Source organism: Ambystoma mexicanum, chromosome 1p, assembly GCF_040938575.1.
Source record: "Ambystoma mexicanum isolate Mex_15411 chromosome 1p, UKY_AmexF1_1, whole genome shotgun sequence".
NCBI classification, from domain to species: Eukaryota; Metazoa; Chordata; class Amphibia; order Caudata; family Ambystomatidae; genus Ambystoma; species Ambystoma mexicanum.
Genome location: NC_090921.1, coordinates 792,127,664 through 792,149,939, shown reverse-complemented (window position 1 = coordinate 792,149,939; position 22,276 = coordinate 792,127,664). Strand labels below are relative to the sequence as shown.

Here is a 22,276-nt window from a genome sequence, read left to right as displayed (position 1 = left end):
CTGCCGTGGGGGATGTTCGGGGAGGGGGTTTTTCAAAAGAAGAAGCGGGCACACTGCTCTCATGCCCTTTTGGTGCAGACGCCACTCCTTTTTGTTTTTAACAGAAGCGCTGGCCCACACTGCCCGCTCTTTCGCCACGTGTCAGAGACCATCTCTGTTGAGTGAAATGGCTGCCTGCGGGGCCGACGCCTCTAGGGCTAGTGGTGCTGGGGGACTCCCCGCAGATCCCTGTTTAGGGAGCAATGCTTCGGCTAGCTCCGGCCAATCGAAAGCCCTGCTCTTACATTAACGAATTCACCACGGCAAACCAGCTTTTCGAACATTGCAATATTTCCTATATCATGCCTGACCCTCCCCAGCACCCTAAGGGGCTGATTCATGGAATTTGTGCGCCGAAAAACGGGGATTTGTGCGCCATTCTGCCTGCAAATCCCTGTAGGCAGAGGATGGCGCACAAATCCCCGTTTTTCGGCGCACAAATTCCACAAATCAGCCCCTAAATGTGTTGGCACACATCGTTTCTCCCATCGTTGACTAAGGTGGGTTACATGTGTCATATACTCTCCTTATAATAATATAAATGTAAACAGGAAAACCTTTGCGCTTTTAAATGCAAAGAGAATAATGTTATTACATTTTGTAATACCATTAACATTTCCAATGATAGACACACCTTCTTGTCATTACTTATTCTCCTTTGTAGTATTTCAATATAATGTATTCAAAGTTACCATACGTACAGCTAAATCATTCATTTTCTTAAAGACATCTCAGAATCCAGTTAGTTTTAAAATTTATATATTCACTTGAAATATCCTCATTTCCAAATAAGGGTGTTCATAGTTTTAAAATAAATATATATCGGCTTGAAATATCCTCAGTTCCAAACTATTGTGTTCATGGATCCCATAGGTATAACTTTAATCCTTCATCTTTTTAAAGGCATCTCAAAATCCATTTTTGAATTCTTACCCCTTCTTGTCTCTCTCCTCATCATAACACAAGTCTCCAACCTGGTGTTAGTGGGGTGTGTGCCTATAGGCCACAATTCTTGTAAGATGGCCCTCCAGTTGCTAGTGTCTGCCAGCTGTACAATGCCCTAAATTAACTTATGTCTCTATCCACAAGCCCATATGTGGCAAGATGATGTAGTGCTATGTGCTGGTGTGTAATGTTAAGCCTCGTTTAGTCACCCTAAATTTCCTGGGGTCATCCAGACGTGGACCCTTTGCTCACTGTGCTCAGAGAGGCACAGCTCCACCTCACTGATGAGGCCCAACAAGGCTGAAACACGTGTCTGGGGTTGCTGTTGGTACTCTTGTTCAGAAGAGAATTGCCATAGCATTTCGGTGCTTTGTATGCTTGTGATAGTACTTTCGTGGTGCTTGAATCCTGTACTGATTGGCCTGCAATGGAAAGAAACATCATGGTTCCCTCTCTGTACTATACTGAAATATCCGACTTGGGTATTGAAAGTGGCTGTTTTTCTCCTGTGCCTCCCCCGGCCCCCAACATGCTCACTTCCTCATCACACACATGTGTTGGCCTCCAATACTAGTTGACAGAGTTCAGTAGGCGGTGAGGTGGGCTCCTTTAGGGATAGTAGTGAAACAATACCCGCTGGGCTATTTGCATATCTCTAATACTTTGCATAACACCAATATTTAAAGTCTAACAGTGATACTATGGGGTTGTTTAAGAAGAGACAGCAAATGTCAGGAGTATGCATTATCACAAGTATATTGCAGGCCCAACAAGATTGCTTGCAACATGCCCTCCCCCTAATATTCTTTGGTTGGATTATACAAGTGCTCTGTGAAACTGTGATTTTACAAGAGAGAGCTGAAGTACCATAGCATTCATTACTGTCTGTTGTGACAGGTCGCAGAGCTGGACCCTGTCAGTGGGGAACAGGGACCACCTCCCAATCTGGGCAAGGAGCCTACCAGGCGAAATGCCAGACCCAGCCTTGTTCCAGAGGTTCGAAGCAGAAGTTGGGGGAGGGAGGGCAGTGCTGAAATTCCCCCACATGCCTTATATGTTAATGTGGGTACCACCCTCTGTCACACAATGCCTACCAGCACTGTTTCTAGCCAGAGGGCTCTTTTGTCTTTTAAGGCAGCAACTCCCAAAATGCTCATGCAATGCCCGTGCAACCAAGATAACCTGGCGCGGAACAAGGTGAATGGAATTGTGGACAGAAATAGAATGGATTGGGATTTTTCTTGCCAGAGATGAGACACACAACAACCAACCCACCAAGTTGAAACAGACTCCAGGGGTAAGGGAGGGGCAGCAGAAAATTAAATGAGAGCGAGAAGGCAGAGGATCAGGAGCGACAAAGAAATCCTCCCTAAAACGAATTGGAAGCGAGACTCGCCAGCACATGAAAAATCCACAAGGAAAACAAGCAGCTGCCCAGCAGATAAGGATTGAAAGAGGTGTGGGTAAGAGCCTTCCCCCTGTGTAACCCAGCCCCTTGGGAAATAATTGCCATAGATTGGCACACAGGGTCAGGTTAATGCTGGATCAAATGGAAGTGGGGAGGGATAGAACCACGAAAAGAACACTTTAAAAGGAGAGTGAATGCGAGACAGCTTGTGGGTGGTATAGGAGAGGTCAGGAGGTGTGGGGGAGGACCAAGATAGCGGGCAGAGGGTGGATGGTGGTGCAGAGGGATGAAGATTTGGAGGGGGTGTTGGAAAACAGCGCATGTGAGGTACTGGTGATGAGAGAGTGCTACCAGTTCAGTGTAGTGTGGTGTGGTGAGGGGGGCATAAAAGGTGAGTGAGAAAGAGAGAAAGAGAGCGAGGGAGAAGTGTAGGGGGAATTAGAGAGTCAGAGTGATAAAAAAGAGTGTATGGTAAGAGGTGGTGGAGGGAGTGAAAAGTGATAGTGGGAGTAGTGGCGAGGGCAGGGTGTACGCCAGTGGGTAGTTGGAAGAAATAGAAGGGTGAGAAGAGAGGGGAGAAGAGGGCTGTGGAGAAAGGAGAGGAGAGAGGAGAGAGGAGATGGGGAGAGGGGAAGCAAGAGTGCGGACATTGGTGGGACAGAAAGAGAGAGAGAAAAGAGGAAGAAGACCGGATAGAAGTGAGAGGATGAAAAGGGGCGAGTGAGAGAAGACGGTGTTAGGTTAGAGACGCTTTAGAAGAACCCCAGAGGGATTATCAGATAGATAAGGCTCTTACCTTTAGGCCCCCGCCTGCAGCTACCTTTCAGATGGTAGGGGTTACCCATCACTAGATGACAAACCTGGGGTTTAAGGGCACCTCGGTTAGGGGGGAGGGAGCCCATGGGAGGATGAGAGAGAGAGAAGCTCATTAGTGTACCCTGTCCTCTCACTAACCAGAATTCTTTTTCTTTTCTTTTCACTTTTGAAAAATAAAAACCCTTGAACTATCTTTCAGATTCTAGGAGTCATTGAAGTCGTCCAGGACACTATGCTCAATGGGATTTGGAAAGTAAGCAGATTGCCTGAAAGGCATTACAGATGCCTGACCATTCATTCTTATAATGCAAGTATGAGTAGTGCCAGAAGTATTTCCATACCCATTATCCTTTGTAGGCCAGTAACATTATATCGCAATGCTTTTTTCTCATTTTAGGGTAATGTTTTGTACTTGTAAACCAGGGACTGAGCTTGAAATGTTCCTACCCAAAATCCCTAGAGGGGAAATAAAATAGGTTTGTAAAGTAGCCCTCACATGGTGAGGGTAGTGTAAACAAGTCTAGACCAGGATGTCTAAACTAGATAGTACAATGTAGCTTTCTTAACAGATAGGGAACATGGCAGGTAACTACTAAGGCTTGGTCATCATGAAGGTGTTCATTGTCTGTGTGCCAGGCTAATGCTCTATAGAAAAGCTGGGCATGCATGCAGCTTAGCTTGATCATAGCTTGAGGGTCACTTGCTCTTACACCTTAGCACGACAGGCCCCTCTGGAACCGCATATAGCTTACACATTGTCACCCTGCCTTTAAACCCAAAAGTGTGCCATTTCCAAACCAGAACTTTGATGGGGCACTTTCCAAAGTCTCTTGGCCTGATATCCGGTTCTTGAAGTACTATCATGTCCCCATTAGTTCCTTGAAACATCGGTGAAGAATGATTTTGCATGGAGTACCTGAGTGAATGAGTGCTGGTGCTGTGATTCTTTCAATGTCAATATCATCATTGGTCCCTTGAGTTTTTGTTGGCCAAACTGCTTGCAGGTATTCTATTCCCAATCACATTCCTAGCATTCCCCTACCATTCTCACTCTGTCTGTCATGGGATCTTCTATTGCACATGCGTGCAAAATGACCCATGAGTCCACGGTGCAGGCACTTGGATGTCATGGCTGGGCATTCCTTGTTGCCAACGATATGGCTGTTCCACCAACAAGTTGAGGATTTGAAGCCACTTTCTGATAGTATTTTTTTTATTTTATTTAATACGGTTGAATATACAACCTTTCAAAAACACAAAAAAAGAAGAAAAAAAAGAAAACAATCTTTAAGAAATATATGAATTGCACACAAATTATGCATATATACAAAACACATATACATTATTTTAAAAATGTCACCATCATATTGTGTCTTCTAAGATTAAAATTCGATCAATAGGGTTTAAATTTTGTTTCATGATATGAAAAAAAACGGAACAGTTAAAAAAATTAAAACTTCATACTAAGAATACATAAGGTTATATCTTGAATACATTTATTTCCTTTTGGCAACTATAATATCACCATTTCTGCTGTCACTCTGTTTCCTGTTTCTCATTCTCATGTAGTGTCAGACATATCAGGTATTTCATCACTGCTATATTTACTGATACTTTCTGTGATTCAAAGATTATTTTCCGTATCATTTCAGATGTCATTAATTCCGGATATTGAAAAAAACATAGTAAGTGCATAGTCCTAATATTTGCAAGGGCTGGACATTCTGATATTACATGTTTTAATGTCTCTACAATTTCTAAATTTTCACAAAACCGACAATTACTTTCACTAGCTGTTACTTTTTTCCATTTACACATGACCTCTCTTGTATACCATAGGTTCAGTCTAAATCTAATATATTGGGTTCTCATTTGTCGATCCGGAAATATAGATATATACAGCTCCGATGTGCCCATTTTTCTGTGCCTCATATCATGATTTTTAAACAGGGTTAGTTTTGTACAGTGGTCTCTTGTTCTTATCCAGTCCCCTTTTCTTATTTCCTCTTTACGGCATTTGGGTTTGCAATTAGATCCTCGTCTAGTACATCATCCAATTTCAAAGATTGTTGTGTTCTGATTCTCCAATTTTTTGCTTCTTTTTGTGATGTTTCAATCACATAAGCAGATATTGTGTGCAATAGCTGATGGTTCTTATTTGCCATACTATACTTCCTATATAAGGAACAAACCCTCCATTTATACATGGCATATAGGGATGTTAACCCTAGTTCATGACGTATTGTGCAAATTGATGTTGTTTTAGGTAGGGCCAAAACTGATTTCCAAAAACCTCCTTCTATCCTAGTCCAGAACATTTCTGATAACCAAGCTCATGTTTCTGCACCATATAGTAGGATAGGTGTTACTTTTTGGTTATAAAAGATTATCGGTTTTAGTGAAATTTTCCCGAATTTATATTGTAATATTCGGGCTTGAGAGATTGCAGTATTTAGCTTCCTTTTCATTTCAAGGTGATATGCTTTGTCATGCGGGTCATTACTCATCATAATTCCCAAGTATTTGTATTCATTTGTCACTTCCAATGACTCTTCCTGTAATGCCCATCTGTAGCGTTTCATTTTTTTACTTTGATAATTAGAAAAAATAATTATCTTGCATTTAGATTCATTTATTTTTAGGCCATTTTTAGTGGCATATTTGCCCAGTTGATATAGCAGTACTTGAAGTCCCGACTGTGTCTTAGCCAACAGCACTAAGTCGTCAGCATAAAACACCCACGGGACCATCACACCATTCAGCCTAGGGGAATCAGATTGAACACCCGCAAAGTCAAATTGAATGTCTCCTATGAAAACATTTTAAAAAGTCCACGCCAGGACACACTCTTGCTTTAATCCTCTAAATGTTACAATTGGATCCATAAGAGTGCCATCTTGTGACAGTCTAATTTGAATACTTGTGTTTGCATGTAATTGTCTCACCCAAAAAATAATGTTCGTAGGGCATGCATCTCGTACCATCTTTTCGAACAGTTTCTCTCTTATCACAGAATCGAAAGCAGCCTCAAAGTCAATGAATGTAATATATAGTGGTTGTTTCTTTTGACTTTCTTGTGCTTTGATAAGCTGAAGAGCATGCAGATTTCTATCAGTTCCAATGCCCGGTTTAAAGCCTGTCCGATTGGGATCTTGTAGCTTTGTTAATTCAATCCAATTTGTAAATTCTTTCAATATGATTCTGGCAAATATCTTGCCAGGAATATCAAGTAAAGTGATGGGGCGATAATTTTTTTGCTCATTTCGATTCCCTTTTTATAAATGGGAATTACAATAGATGTTCTCCATGATTTTGGGATAATTTGAGAGTCAATTGTTTGTAGAAAGATGGTAGTTAAGATTTCTGCCCATGCATAAGGATCGGCTTTGATGGTTTGATTGGACAATCCGTCTAGGCCAGCGGCTCTAGACGGACTTAGTCTCATTATATAATATAACACATCTTCCATGCAAACTGAAGGTTGTATTTGGTATCATATCTTTGACTATTGTTACTGCTATGCATGGGGTGAACTGCATATAGAGTCTTATAATATGCAGTCCATACTTCCTCTGGAATTGCATGAATCTGCATGCTCATCTGTGTTTCATTTGTCGCCTTATTAAGTAAATTCCATATTAAGGCCGAATGTTTGGTCTTTATCACACTCAGCATGTGTTCTCCATCTCGTTGGAATAATGCGACCCTTCTTGCTTTTATCCAGTTTTTATACTGACATTTTAGCGAACGCAAAAGTTTTTGAACATTTTTGGGGAAATCTGCTACTAGTTTCTATCTTTCCGCGCGGTATCTCGATTTTCTTTGGGCTAGCTCACGATCATATATGTGCAGTGTCTGCTTGTTGTTCTTAGAGGCTATTTTCATTGGTCTTGCACATATTTGCATGGTTGAGATATGTTGGGACACTTTCTGATATCTCGTTTGCCCCTTTCTGACCGACACTGCGCACTTGCGCACCATTCACCCTTTTGGTGCAGTTTGACAGTTTTTATTTTTAGTTCTCTACTCGCACTATGTCACTAGATTCCACTCCGTCCTCTTATTTCCTTGTTAGCGAGAGAGACACAGCCTTGTCTACTACCCAAAGGTTCTTGCCACTCATTTCAAAAAACCTCACAATATCTATGGTTTCCGGAGTGCGGGAATGGCCGTAATCTTTGCTGTATTGTTAGATGAAGGGTACATTTTGCGCATTTCTTACTATTCATTAGAACACTGTTGGAGCAGCTCTGAGCTAGTCTGAGAGGATTTCTAGTCAACAGTGCCCAGTGTCGTGATAAATAGTGCAGTTTTGCTATACTTTGTCAGTAGGATATATAAACAGTGATCCTTTGGTACTATTTACAAGGACAGACAGTAAAGAAGCAGTCAACAGACAGATTTGCAAGTGAGCGATTAAGGTTTCATGGTGATGGCCAGTTTATTAGGCTTCCTGAGTGAAATGGATTTCAGAGACACTCCATACCGCCGCCGCCACCACATTAGTACAGAATGAGATTATCAGGTTTGTTTCGCTTTTGATCGAGACATCAGCAGCACTTTTCACCAGGCCCGCTATCATTTTCGAATTCACTACAACTATATATTGCGTCTGCATTACTTTTCATGAGGCAACGCCTGCACTTCGCAGCATATCTCATTCACGGTACATAGGGCAGTACCAACACTTCTCATGCCTAGACTAGTTTACATTTCATTAAAAATATATCGGGACAAATTATATCATGCGTTATTTCGTCAACATTTTGAAATGTTAATAAAGGTACTTGCCTTAGTTTCACTAACACTGATCTATATTCGGCCCTTCGTTGGGTGTCCTGATGCCAGGGACTGCACCTCTGTTAAGTGTCCAGCTTCCGCAAAACTTCAGTCCCACTTCACACCAAAGCGATGACGAAAGCATGTTCATTCCAGTTCTCTGGACTCCCTGTCAAGATTCCGCAATCAATCCACAATGGGGCAGTGTTCCCCACAAGACATCACGGAGAAGGTGGAAGTAAAAGTCCCGCCGAGAGTCCCCAACCTGTGTTATGGACACCTCTCTGCAAGAGAGAGCAGGGTTCTATGGGTCCTGACTTAAAGAAGCGCAGGGGGGACAGACGGCTGCAGCGGCAGTTTGGCTTCCATTAACACTGCCAGAGTAAACAAACCAAGCAACTTCTCACTTGTCTCCTTTCCCAATTCTAGCAAAGTTATCATCCTGCACAGACTAGACCTCAGACTGAGCTGTAGCACCTCCGTAAACCGGACATTAAGGACATCCTCTGAACATGGTAACAGATAAAGAGGACTTCTCAGGCTTGTCTTTGCACACCGGGAAGTTAGCCTTGTGGTTTCTGCATGCCGATCTCCACTTAAACCCAGGTGGGATTTATTCCAGGTATAACAAATTTGGGCTATCTATTGTCGAAGAGGCCAATACCCAGGCCAAGACGAAAATGCAGTTAAATTACATGTTTGTTGTTGTGGGAATATAACTCAGGGAGGGCAGACTATCAAACAGTCACTATGCGTAGGTCAGGAAACTAAGTGGGTCTTCTCGCGCCCTCTGGCTTCTTAGCTCGACCGACAGGGCAAAAACAAGTCTGGGCTTAAACGTGATCATGCACCCTTTCTTATCCTTCTACTCAAGGGGTCATCCTGTAGTCTCACCTCGGGCTTAAGGGCTTCGCTCACTTTTCTTCTCTGTTTCTTTCTGGATCTTCTCTCCCTTGGATTCTCAGTCTCTGGTTGACGTGGATCCTTTAGCTTTCTTCTCTGGTTGTCTCTGGCTTTCCTTCCTTGGGTCTCAGTCCAGGGTTTAAAGGGTACCATTCTTCTTTGGTTTTCCCTGGGTTTCCTTTTCCTTCCTCTTCAACTTGGCTACTGAAGCACCAGCATTCGCTTCTCTTAATGTTTCACAGGGGCAGACTTTAACTTGGTCTCCATCATGTGGCTGCCTTAAGGCTTGATACCTTCTCACTGGTGTCTTACCCTCCATGCCTGCCTTGTGCCCAGTGCGCCCTCTTGTACCTTCCTGATCTTACTACCTGGGGCTTCTTTGGCCTCTTGATGCTCTCCTCCAACCTCCTCCAGTTGTCTCAAACCAACAGCCTGCTTTCTTGAACCAATCGCTTCTTCAGGATGTACCTGCCAATCTCGTCTCCTACCTCCTCTACACTGCTCTCTCCCACCTCCTCCAAACTCCTTCTCCCTCCAGGCTCCTCCGATTGCTTCTCTGTTACCCAGTCCTCCAGATCCCTTCCACCTGCTCCCACTGCAAACACCCAAACTCCTCTCCTCTCCCCAGGACTTGAGCTTCCTTTGAGGGTTTGCACCTGTGCATGTAAATTAGTGTTGGGCTCTGATAGGCCACACTTAATGAAAGCAGCGGTGTAAAAATGACCAATAGGAAGCATGCACAATAGTTATATGTGTTTATATTTAGCTAATGTTCTGTATTTGCTATGTTTTTTTTTAAATATTTGTATTTGTACTTTATTTGTCTTTACGTAGACATGTACACCAAATATTCCACAAAGTCGAAGGTTTTGTTTTCTTCATTCCCCTTTCAGTGTTGAAGACATAATGGAGATGCATGTTCTGTTCTCATCTGCAGATCAGATAGTATGGCATGAATGAAAAGTAATACAAAGAGTGCCTTTTACATATGTCTGCTTTATTTCTTCTTCCCTCTACGATTGCCGTGGAACCACTCTTTCCCCCCTTTTTTTTTTCTTTTTTTTAAACTTTATTTTTGAGCTTTTCACACCATCGGTATACATTTGCACCAACATGGTGCACCCTCCAAACAACAAAAGAGGGAAAGGAGGGGAAAGAGAAGAGGAAGAAAGGAAAGTGAAGGAAAGAACAAGAGAAAGGAATAACATAACAATACCCACTAACAAGCTCACCTACCAAGGCCGCTCTGCCCCTCCCGCGTCTACAGAACAAATATCAATACATTCTTTGCTTAAAACTGACTCGATTGAGGTCGGCAATATACAGTAGCTCTTCAGTCACAAAGCCCTATTTCAAGCTCACGTGGTTTCGGAATCAGATGGTGCAGTACTATTTAGCAGATATGCGACGTACGGCCCCCAGATGTCAGGGGGGCGAGCATGTAAAGGAAGGGTTCTTATAAATTCACTCTCTACATCCTGACAGTATGTTATGTCTTTCCTCCAGTCTTCGATTTTTGGTAGTGGGACGCGGCTCCATGCCATGGCGATTCGCCTTCGGGCTAGGACCAACAGAAGTGCTGCTAGTTTACGGGACGCGGGTTGTAGGTGTCTAGTGAGGCCGAGAAGGGCCGCTAATGGCAGCCGGGTCGCCTGTTCCCCTATGATGTCTGCAATTATTTGTAAAACTGAAACCCAGAAGCACTGAATTCCCGGACAGTCCCATGCTAGGTGAAAGAAATCTGCGTGTGGCGCCGCACATCGGTCGCATTGGGACGATGCTTCTGGATGATGCTGGTGCTTCTTAACTGGGGTGTAGTATGTTTGGTGAACAAAGTTGAAGTGTATTAGTTTAAAGCGTGTATTTATTGCGACTTTTTGAGTTTGGCGCAGGATATAAGACCAGTCTTCTGCGTTTATTGATTCCTGAATGGCAGATTCCCATTTTTGCTGTGTTTTAGGATTAGGTGTCCCGGTGTCTGCCACGAGGGATTTGTAAAGCAGCGAAACCAGCCTCCCCTCTCCCTGCGCCTGGATGGTGTTGTGTAACAGATCCCATGTAGGGGGTTGTTTTGGAAATGAGGGAAACAATTTGTGTAGGGTATGGCGTAGTCTAAAGTAAAGGAAGATGTCCAGGGAGGTGTTCCCGCCCCTGTCTTTGGCCATTTGTGGGGTGAGGAAGGTGCCCTCTGGGAAGAGGTCCCCGAAGGAGTGGACATTTATCTTATCGGCCCAAATTAAGAAAACTTTTTCATTCGTGAGTGGGATGCCCCAGATGTATCTGATTGGCAATAGGGGGGAATATCTTACGGTCACGCCGTATTTAACAGCCATCTTTTTCCAGATTGCATATGTGGACAGGACCGTGTTCAGCGTGTTATGCGGGACTGGGATCTGACTCATAATAACGGCACTGAGCAAGTCCGGTGAGGCTAGGGCTCGTTCCACCTGCACATGTGGGCGAACGAAATGGGACATATACCAGTAGCTCAGAAAATGAGCCTGGGCTGCCCAATAGTATTTTTCTATGTCTGGCAGTACTAGACCACCTTTTGATGTTGGTAGAACTAGGGTGTTATACGCGACGCGCGCAGGTTTACCTGCCCACAGAAGTTCCAGAACTGCAGACTTGACTTTCAAGAGAAAGGATTTGGGGAGTAGAAGCGGAATATTAGTGAACAAATACAGAAGCTTAGGGAGTATGACCATTTTCGTCAAGGAGGTTCTGCCCCACAGTGTTAGCGAAAGCGTCTTCCACCTGTGTATTCGGTCTTGGATGGCGTTCAGCGCGGACACATAGTTATCTTTATATATCTCGTGGTGGTTACGTGACATATATATCCCCTAGTAGCGCACCCTTGAGATTTCCCATTTGAAACCATGATCATCCACAAATTCAAATGTATTAGGGGTCAGGGGAAAAACTACAGATTTGGAGTGGTTAATCTTAAGGCCCAACATTTGACCAAACCTTATCACTTCACGCATTACTGGGTTGAGGTTCTCTTGGGGGTTGCCGATTAACAGTATCACGTCGTCGGCGTAAAGGGAGACAATCAGTTTGTGAGGACCTAGTTTAAGACCCCTATGTATTTGGAATTCCCGCAGTCTCGACGCCAAGGGTTCCATGATGAGGGCAAAGATCAGGGCAGAGAGTGGACATCCTTGCCTTGTTCCACGCTCTAATGCTATGCTCGAGGACCTAGTGTTACCCAGAGTGATGTAAGACCGAGGGTCGTTATACAACAGAGATACTAACTTAATGAAGAAATTGCCAAAGCCCATTTGTGTAAGCGTTGCTAGCATGAAAGGCCATTCCACAGAGTCAAACGCTTTCTCAGCGTCAAGAAGCACTGCTATTGCCTGCTGTGTCGGGTCCAGGGCCTTGATAACACCGAACAGCCGTCTTATGCCGTAGGTAGTGCTGCGTCCCAGGATGAATCCGGCTTGGTCTCCAATTACTAGAGCCGGCATAAGAGGGAGAAGCCGTGATGCGAGAATTTTTGCAAGGATTTTATTGTCCAGGTTGATCAAAGAAATCGGCCTGTATGAAGCACATTCATCTGCGGGTTTGCCGGTTTTGTGCAGCACTATTATATTAGCTTCACGCAGCGTGGGGGGAAGGCTACCTCGCTCAATAGATTCCTCATAGACGCGGAGCAGGAGAGGCGCCAGGATAGTCGCGTGTGCCTTATAGAACTCTCCGGTGAGCCCGTCTGGTCCCAGCGCTTTGGAGCTCGGGAGAGATTTTATTGCGTCCAATATTTCTTCTTCAGTTATTGGTGCGTTCAGTGGTTATCGTAGGACTGCCTCCACCCAGTACAACTCGGTGTCGTCGAGATACTCTTGTAGAGATTTCGAGCCTGAGTTACCCCTGGAACTGTACAGGTTCTGATAGAAGTCACGGAATTTATTGGCAATGTCCTCTTCCGTGTATACCAGCTGCCCATGTGCGTCTTTAATGCATTCCACACGGGTTGGGGTTTTGTCTATTGAGAGAAGTCGGGCCAGTAGTGCGCCAGGTTTCTGTCCTTCTCCGTATAGACAGATTTGATGGCCGCGGCTGAGGAATTTTAGTTCCCTTTCGGGTGTTTCCCTGCACTTCAGGAGTTCTTTTTTCAATTCTGCTTGGATTTGAGGGTTTGGTGCTGTGGAGGCTCTCAGCTCTATCGCCTTTAGACGTCGTTCACTGTCAGAGAGCTCTCTACGGATTAGCTTTAATATTCCGTTTTCTTTGGTTAGGCATATTCCTCGAACAAAGCACTTCAGCGCTTCCCATATGGTGCTGGTCGAATTGACAGAGCCTTGATTAATCTCTATGAAGGCTATTATTTCTTGACGTAGTTCAGCTGCGAAGACAGCATCCGAAAGTGAGCCCGGCTTGAATCTCCAGCTTAGTCCGGGAACTGTTGTGCCTGCTAGGGAGGCCTCAAGCGTGACCATCGAGTGGTCGGAGAGAGTGCGTGGTAGGATTTGACTCATTCCCTATGAGAACAGACAGTGGGTGGATGCCATGATGTAATCGATCCGGGAGCTGGTGTTGTGGACGGGTGAGTAAAACGTGAAGTCTCTCGCATTGCGGTTATAATGTCTCTATGTGTCCGATAGATCAAACGCTTGACATATCTCTCGAACTTGCATGCTGGCTTTGGACGGGTTCCCGGTTGTGTTGTGGGATTTATCGAGTTTGGGGTCAATTGGCGTATTGAGGTCAGCTCCCCATATAATGGTTGCTGTATTGATCTTTCCAAGTTGGGACATCACCCAGTTGAAATTCTCAGGACCATCAGTGTTTGGAGCGTAGGAGTTCACAATCACCACTTCCCTCCCTGCGATTATCCCTCTCACCAGCAGGGCCCTTCCCTCAGAGTCTTTCTGCAAGTCAATTAGGCTAAAGTTCGTCTTTCTGTCAATCAGGATTGCAACCCCTGTGGCATAGGACGAGTACGATGAGAAATATCTATGGCACCCCCAGGATTTGGCCCACTGAAGTTCCGTCGCTGGCAGGAGATGGGTTTCTTGGAGTATGGCAATATTGATTTTGTGTCTGCGGAGATACTGGACAATTCTCCTATTCTTCGCTGGTTGGTTACCACCACGGATGTTCCAGGTGGCTATTTTAAATGTTGTTACTGTCATCTAGGGTGCCAGGTAGGTTCCTGCTCGACAGGATGTGAGGGTGAGACTGAAATCTTGATCCATGTAGGTGTCTGAAGGGCTTGCCTTCCGAGTGACTTGTGAGGCGCGGTGTGACTGTTGTGGGATGAGAGTGGGGGGAAGCCTGAAAGTGGCTGAGCAGATAAAGGTAACTGAAAAACATCAACTTCCCTCCCTTGCGTTGGCAACCCCCAACACGCCCACGGTGTACCCACCCGTAACCATAAAACTACAGCCATTGCTGTGCTTAGGGCTCTGGTTGCCGAGCCGGAGGCCGCGTGGCCCTGAAACCGTTAAGTATGGGGTTCTGTGGTGAGTAGCATATGTCGTGAGGGTTTCGAAAATGTCTGCCCCGCTGTGCAGTGCCATGGATGGGGGCTTATGTCGGGTTTCTCCTCCTCCGTTCACCCGGTTGTGGATTTGGAACATTGGCTGCAGGTCTGCATCCGGCCCCATCCAGGTACTCGGTAGCCTCCTCAGGTGTAGTGAAGAAATGCGCCCTCCCGTCATGCTGGATACGGAGTTTGGCAGGATACAGCATGGAGTAAAGGATGTGGTTATCTTGCAATCTTCGCTTAATTGACGTGAAGGAGCGCCTCTGTGCTTGTACTGATGATGAGAAATCGGGAAAAACTTGGATAGGGTCACCGTCAAATTGGAGTTTCCCCTTTTCTCTGGCTGCTTTAAGTATTGCATCTCGGTCTTTATAATTGAGTATCCTAGCTATGATCGGACGCGGGTTCACTCCAGGGATAGGTCTGGCCGCAGGAATCCTGTGCGCTCTCTCGACTATAAATAGCGGGGAGAAGACCTCCGATCCGAACAATTCGGTACACATCCGTTCGACGTGGTCTTCTATTTTGGTCTGGATTTGTTGCTCCCGGACCCCGACAATTCTGATGTTGTTTCTACGGGAGCGGCCCTCCAAATCTTCGTTCTTAGCGGAGACGGCTTTCAGTTGGGATTCTAGCGTGGAGACTCTAGTGGTTAGGGCTGCTGTGCCATCATCGAGGTCCGATACACGTTGCTCCACGTTGTCTAGCCTTTCGGCATGTTGGTCGAGGCGGTGTTGAATACGATCTACTTTGGAAGACAGATTGTCCAGTTTACTCCCCAGGTCGCCAATTCCTGCTTTCAGGTTCAGGAGAATTTCCTTAATGTTGAGGCCAAGGGTCCGGTCCTCGGTGAGTTCCGTGTCTTTTGCCGGGGATGCAGGTCTGCCGTTGGAATCCGTCAGCCTGGTGGAGGAGCTGGCCTCAAAGTTCAGTTTTTTCTACGTCTTGTCTGTCTTCCCCATGGTCTGCACACGTCCGCCCGCCCCCTCTTGGCTGTATATGTTGCTCGCTCGCTAGTGTGACGGACCAGAGGCTCTGTGCCGGCGTTGGTGATGGTCTCAGAAGCGTAATTGGTGGTCTGCTGAGTTTAATGTGTATAGGCAGAGTGCGTCCAAACTGTGGTGAGCGTGGAAGTCTCCTACAGCTGGAATGGCCAGGCACTGGTGCGTGGAGGGAGCGCTGCAGTGCCGCGGGATTGCCAAGGATATGGTTGCCTGCAGTTGGGCATCCAGACGCGGTCCCAGGGGAGCGTTCTACAATCACTCTGGAGTAGGGCACTGATGCAGCCAGCAACCGTCCGACCGGCTGCCCTCCGGTGTGGGTTGATGCTCAAGGCGTCTTATGGTAAGCGGTGTGTGCCTGTTCACAATGGCTGATTCTGTTGCCGTGTGATATTGGTTCTGGAGGCAGGGGGCTGGAGAGTAGAGAAAATGGTGTCTGTAGTTTTGGCCCCTCCCCCAGTTCAGCTTTGTGCGGGTGTTGCGGCGATCCCGAGGTGTAGGTGTGCGCTGGCGGACTTGCCGCTACCCGCTCCACTAGCAGGATACCCTCGGAGGGGCTCGATTGTATGTAGTGCCGCCTGCGTGGTAAGGTCAGCCCTCTCCGTATGCGGTTGTATCACAATGCTGTCTGCGGCCCGCCAGGCCGTGCCCCGATGGCCAGGGGGATCTTGCCTGTTCCACCTGCGGGAAAGGGCCGTCAGGTCCCGCAGCACACTCGGCGGGAGTATCTGCCGCTCGGAGGGGGCGCGTGTCGGCGCCCGCAGGGGTACTGCAGGTGTACTGGTGGTTCCTTCCCCAGGCGTTATGACAGACGCCGGCTCCTACTGCTCCCTTGTCAGCTCGTGACACGCTGGGCCGGGGGGGTTTCTGAATACGCTGAGATGCAGGACAGGGTAGCGCGTGCCCGGCTGATCTCCTACCTTCTCCCCCTGCAGGGCCTCACAGCAGGGCCGACCACGAGCCGTCGCGCGGACGGAGACCGCTGCGTCTCTAGGCGCACAAAGGGTGCGCACGTCAACCCGACTCCTCCAGGCGGCCCGCCACGGATAAGTGATGTGGCCACGGGCCTACGACTGATGTTATGGCGGTCCGCACCACTGGGGTATTCCTCCTCTGTTCGCCTCAGGTAGCTTGAGTCGGTGGGCCGCAGTGAGCCGCTTATATCTCCGCCGACTTTGGGAATTTCGGGACCCGAATGGTTCCAAAATATGCAGCTCGCCGTCCGGAAACAGTGCAACGTGCACAGCGATGAAGTTAGGCACCACAGAAGGATGGATGTTGCAGGATTTTTTCAGGGCCACACAGAGCTCCCTAGGAAGCCGCCATCTTGCTCGGGTCGCTAGCCTGTATTTGCTATGTTAAAGAACATTTTATCATTCATTGTTTCAGTTCTACATCCCTCAGTTACTGGGAGGTGTTCGATGTTTGACATACAATGCTTGTTTATCTGGGATCCAAAGGTTTTAACATATTCACGCAACCACACAACCCGCCCACTGTTGCTTGACACGTTTCTTTTCTATTAACAGTTGTCATTCTGTGGACATGGATTCATGGCCTAGATCAAGCCTGTTGCCCACGTTCAAAAAGTGTTATTCCAATTCTGAAACAGCATCGGTACAAAACACACGAATAACGCAGTAACCTGGGCCAAACTCACCCTTGAGGTTCTCTTAGGCTGGCCTCTCTGCTTACTTGCAAAAGTTCTTTTAAACAACTCTGAATAAAACAAATAACCATTTCAACCAAAATGGTTCTCTCTGGAATGAGGAGGAAACGTTCTCCTTCCCTGCTCCATGTGAATCAAGCACTAGGTTAACTCTTTCTCGCTCTGGAGCATAGCTTTCTGAGTCCCAAAGTTCTAGTTCCAAAAAGAAAAGTAGTTCATATGTTTTCGGGGCAAATCCCCATCTCTCGAAGTCTGTCTCGTTCTTTAAAAATGTCCACCGGCTTTGGTCCACTTTTTGGAGGGATAACACCGCATCCACCATGATGTCAGCTTCTGTTGATGTTGCAGTGTCTTTGTTACAAGCTGCAGAAAGAGAAGGGGTTCCTTGTTGACTAACATTGAGCCTAAAAGAGATTTATCACCTCCTTCTCCTATGATTTATACTCTGTGGCCCCTCTCTACTCCTATTCTGGTCCAGGTCCTCCTCAACACCATGGCATCTGCTTGTTCTTCCACCCATTGTGGGTTTTACCCCTTCATATTTGGGCCTTACCCCTCCCCTTAGCTTGGGACCCCTAAACCTTGGACTCTCTATCACCTGACATTTGCTCCTCTCCTTCTCTCCATATTTTTCATACCCATTTTAAAGCTCATTTCCTCTCCTCCTTTTCAGCTGTCTAAACCTGCGGTTCCGTGAGTTATGTATGTATCGCTTCTTGTAAAATTAGGTAGAGCACTTTGGTGAACATGATTTATATAATCCAAATGTTCCTTTTTTCTTTATTCTTTTTATATGATCTGATGGATTTTTCGTTTGTTTTAGGTTTTGTATTCATTCATTGTTTTATCTTGTTTAATTCTTCTGCTATTTTGTGTAAAAAGTCAAGATTTTTCTTTTTGGCTACATCACAATAAATATATATATATATATATATATAAACCAACAAAATACAAACGTATAAAATACTGTATCCACATGTTCCTTCCTGTTCACGTTGGCTACAATGTTGTCTCTTCACGTGCTTCCACATTTACATCTGGTTCTCTCCTCTTAGCACCTCCTGACGTATACGTCTCAACCTTTTTTGGATGTCCTTTCCAAACCTCCTCCTGGTACCTCTTTCCCGACACCTCTGGTTGTCCTGCTCCAATCACCTGATCTCTTGTTTAAACCATCTCCTGATGTCTTATTCCCTTTTATCATCTTTCTCCAATCACCTCCGCTCTCTCTCTTTCTGTTTCTTTCTCCATCTACTTCCTGAATTGCTAACTTGCTCCAAACTGCTGCCTGCAGCTCTTCTTCCGAGCCCCCACAACTGCCTTTCATGGGATGCTCCTTAAATGCGATGGTGGCCCTTGCTCTGGGACCGGTCTCAGTTTTAGGGCCTGCATGGGTGTTCTTACATTATCGTGGCCTTGTGATGAGTGGCTTTTCATTCCTTGTTCTGTACCGTGTGTAGTGTATATTTCATTGGGTGACCTGTTAGATGGCAGGCTGTGGCTTTGAGAAGCTGGTCTGCCATGTTAGATTTCCTCTCTGTGTACCTCAGTGCATGTGAAAGACCATCGTCACAGTACCGGGGAGCCATGCCTGCAGCGTGACCCATGGCAAGTGCTATCAGAGCTTCAGCGTTGGCAGGATCATTTCTGGTGATGGCAGGGTTTGTCTTTGGTCGAACATTTACATGGTGGTCTGCGCCATGTGAGGCCGAAGATCTCTTAAGCAGGCCCTTAAAGAAAAAGTAGTACCTTCGCCCGATGTATGAGTGACCCGTGTCCTGTGATGGGGGCTAAGTGAGGGCAGCCAGGGGATCCTCCCCATAAAAAGCACTTGCGGCTTTCAACCACTAGCTCAGGGAGGTCCCTGGCCACAGTGGTCACCCAACTCAAGGTCTACAGAACAAGGCAGGCCACTTCACCACACAAATCGATTAGATGATCTATGTGATGGAGCAATGGGATCTGTAAACAACCAGTAGCATGGACAACGTTCTCCAAACTCACCCTCTCTGCTCCCTGTCTACATTTAAAAAAAAGCATGTTCACTTACCTGCCATCTCTGATGCTCGTCCTACTAATCCGCTGTGACGTAGACATTCTAGGAGGTATAGGGTATGGGTCCAGCAAGAAACTACAGGGCTGGGAACCATTGCCCACAACAAAATGCTGGCCCCAAAAGCAGTCCATGGGGGATAACCCGAATCCCCCTTTCATTCCTTGCATCACATGTGGGGTTAAGACCAAACCCCCGGAACACAGAGGAGATCAGGAACAGGGGCTCCCTCATGTTACTCAGCATGTGCGGTCTGCGGATAGAGACCACCAGCTAAATATGGGGAAGCACTGTGAGGAGTGCAGCACACTGCGTGAAACAGACTGCACGGGGATCGACCCACCTGTATGGAGAAATCCATGATGAACTGAGCAGGCAGAGAAGCCTGTGGGCCTCGAAAACAGCACCGCATGTTAAGCACCTTGGCAGAGTCAGGAGGACACCATGACAGGGCTGCATGTCTACAAAAAGGTGGACCCCTATTTTAAATATTTAGCCTGCAGAGCCCCAAGTCACTAATTGACAATAAAGACTCAAATTATTTCACTTGGGTAGGAGGCCATCCCATTTCATAGCAAACCCAGCTCTGTCCACTCATCCCCTTAGTTTGATAGTTTGATAATTGGGAGGCGGCCAAGTGAATACACAGGAATCAAAGCCAAGGGTTAATGTGGGAGTAAGGACTTGGATAACCAATCAGAAGGAAAGAGCATTTGATCGAGGCGGAGAGGAGGCACATGTCAATGTGGAAAAAGGGGAAGAGGGAGGAGGAGGAGGGTGAAAGAGAGAGAGAGAGGAAAGGAGCTAGAGCGGAGTCTCCCCACAACCCCCCCCCCCGGCAGTGCTTTAAGTGGGGTAAGCAATGGGGGAGGGGATCATTTGGGTGTGTGGCTTGCATGACGGCCGTGGTCTAAGACTTGATGGGTGTGGCCTAAAGAAATACAACAAAATATGAACAGGGGTGGTCTCACCTACATAACCAATTGCATATTGCAACACAGTCTGCTTGGTACATCCCTTAAAGTGTAACAAGTCAAAGCTCAGCCTCATTATTTAGGTGTTTAGGTACATTGGAAGGTGCATTGGCATCACAGTACATAGGTTGGGCAAGACATGTAAACTGTACCACTGGGATGAAAGCTTCTGAGCACATCGGGTTCAGGCCAGCCGCAAAAATGCAAGCCTCCAGTCCTGAGCTTCAAGCACCCTTTCTGTGAACCATTGAGTCAAATGTCCCACCGCATGCAATCCCTGTCTTAGCATTAGGCGGAAAAGAAATAATCAGATGTCAAGTCACCAACAGAGCACAGGATCATTTTGCAACATATTTTCACGATGCTAAGGCTAGTGGTTTCTTGTAGAGTAATTGCACCTACCCTACTGCATACATGTATATTAATTTCTAGAAGTACTAGTACCACATTCTTTTAACAAATCATGTTGCTGAGAAATATAATAAGTGCTGCTGTTTTGTTGGAATACATCTTTGCCCACTATATGTGAGCATAAAAACATTTCCATGCAGACTGTGCTCATGTATGTCCACGCTGGCTACACCAATATATGCCAGTATGTCCACATAAGAACATACTCATTTTTACTCTGCCCATAAACGTGTCCGGGAAATTAATTTCAGGAGCCAGCCCATCAAGACCTTTATTTCCATTATAGAAAAAAGGCCACTTTACAGTACTCGAGTCCGCCTCCAAAACACTATTGCAATCCTATACAATTCAATGGAAAGTTTAGGTTCGACCAGTCTTTTCATTTTAGATCTATGCATTATTCACTGGCTACTCCTTTTGTACGTTGGGCACAGTGTTGTTCCCATTTTAGGCAGCCCTCCCTTTGAGGCCAGACCTGAGCTGCAGATAGAGGCAGGGAAATGCGTTCCAGTCTGGATCCCCCTGATGCCCTTCCCCGGGACTCAGTATTTTTTTTCCATAGAAGCAAACCTTCCCACACACTTGGCCTCATTCCAAGCCTGTTTCCAGTAGGAGAAAGGCCAGACTCAGGTCTGAGTATAAATCTACACTGGACAGAGTAACAGGGGGTGTGAGCAGCCAGTAAGGTGGGGGTGAGGGAAAGAGAAACTACTAACGGATAAAAAAGAAAATGTGTTTGTGTGTACGTGTAAATCACAAAGCATGCACTTACTCAGCAATGTGACTCGGATTGGGATCCGGGAATGCAGCAGGGAAGGCCATACCAAAATGGTACCCTGTTTTATCAGGGCTGGCTGCCTGGGCTTCGGGCTGCAACTTCCTCTAGAGACCCCTTGAGAGGCCTTATGAGGGGTCACCAGGGGAAGTTGCAATAATTGGTGCTTCTTGCCACAATGCTGTTGGCTGCCACTGCTGTGAATGACTGCGAATATAAAGGATGTTATGACAACCACATGTTTGTGTGTCCCTGTCTTTTTTCAGTAAATATAAAGACAGTGGGAGGGAGAACCCAAAGTGTATGTTTGGCAAATGGTGCCCCTGATGCCTACAGTAGACATTTTCAAGGATTATGCGGGTGAGTAGACTATTCAAGGCATAACCATTCTGCTCTAAATCAAGAAATATTGATTCTACAGAATGAGTGATTTTGAGGAAAAAAAATGTATTGAAGTTTTTTATAATCTTTGATGTTTGTAGATTGAATTGATTGAACTAATGTTGAAACATGAACTTCAACTGCGTGCAATGTCCAGAGATTCAGAATAGTTTCCTTAGGTCCTGATGAAGGCGTTTCTATGAAAAATATGTTCTGAAACGTCAATGTGACGTCGATTACCTCAATATTGAATTAGATCAAGAAAACTGGGGTTATTTGTGATTAAATCACGCAGCACAATTAATCTAATGAGGTGATTAAGTGTTTTTTAGTGAAAAAAGGACCAGAAAATTATGAGGTGTATTTATATGTAGTTAGAACATTTATGTTTAGTTATATACGTCTTATCACATCATTAGGTGTTATCCTGATAGGGATGGCCAGGTGTTTTGAATATTGTGTTGTCATAAATTGTCTCTTTATTTAGGTTTACATTATTTTGTGTTATGGGATGCATCTTGTTAAATGTTTTTAGGCTTTTTAAATGTATTGTTGTTTATATTGGTAAATATTTGCCTTGATAAACGAGGCCAGATTGAAAACCGCTTAAATTAAATAAAATTGTTTATTT

At 45.7% G+C, this 22,276-nt stretch overlaps 1 protein-coding gene across 2 annotated transcripts in view; it reads right to left on the bottom strand.

The window, feature by feature from the left end:
- Positions 1-22,276, bottom strand: part of AQP10 (aquaporin 10) — a 299,203-nt gene that overhangs the window by 133,983 nt on the left and 142,944 nt on the right. The window lies entirely within an intron of this gene.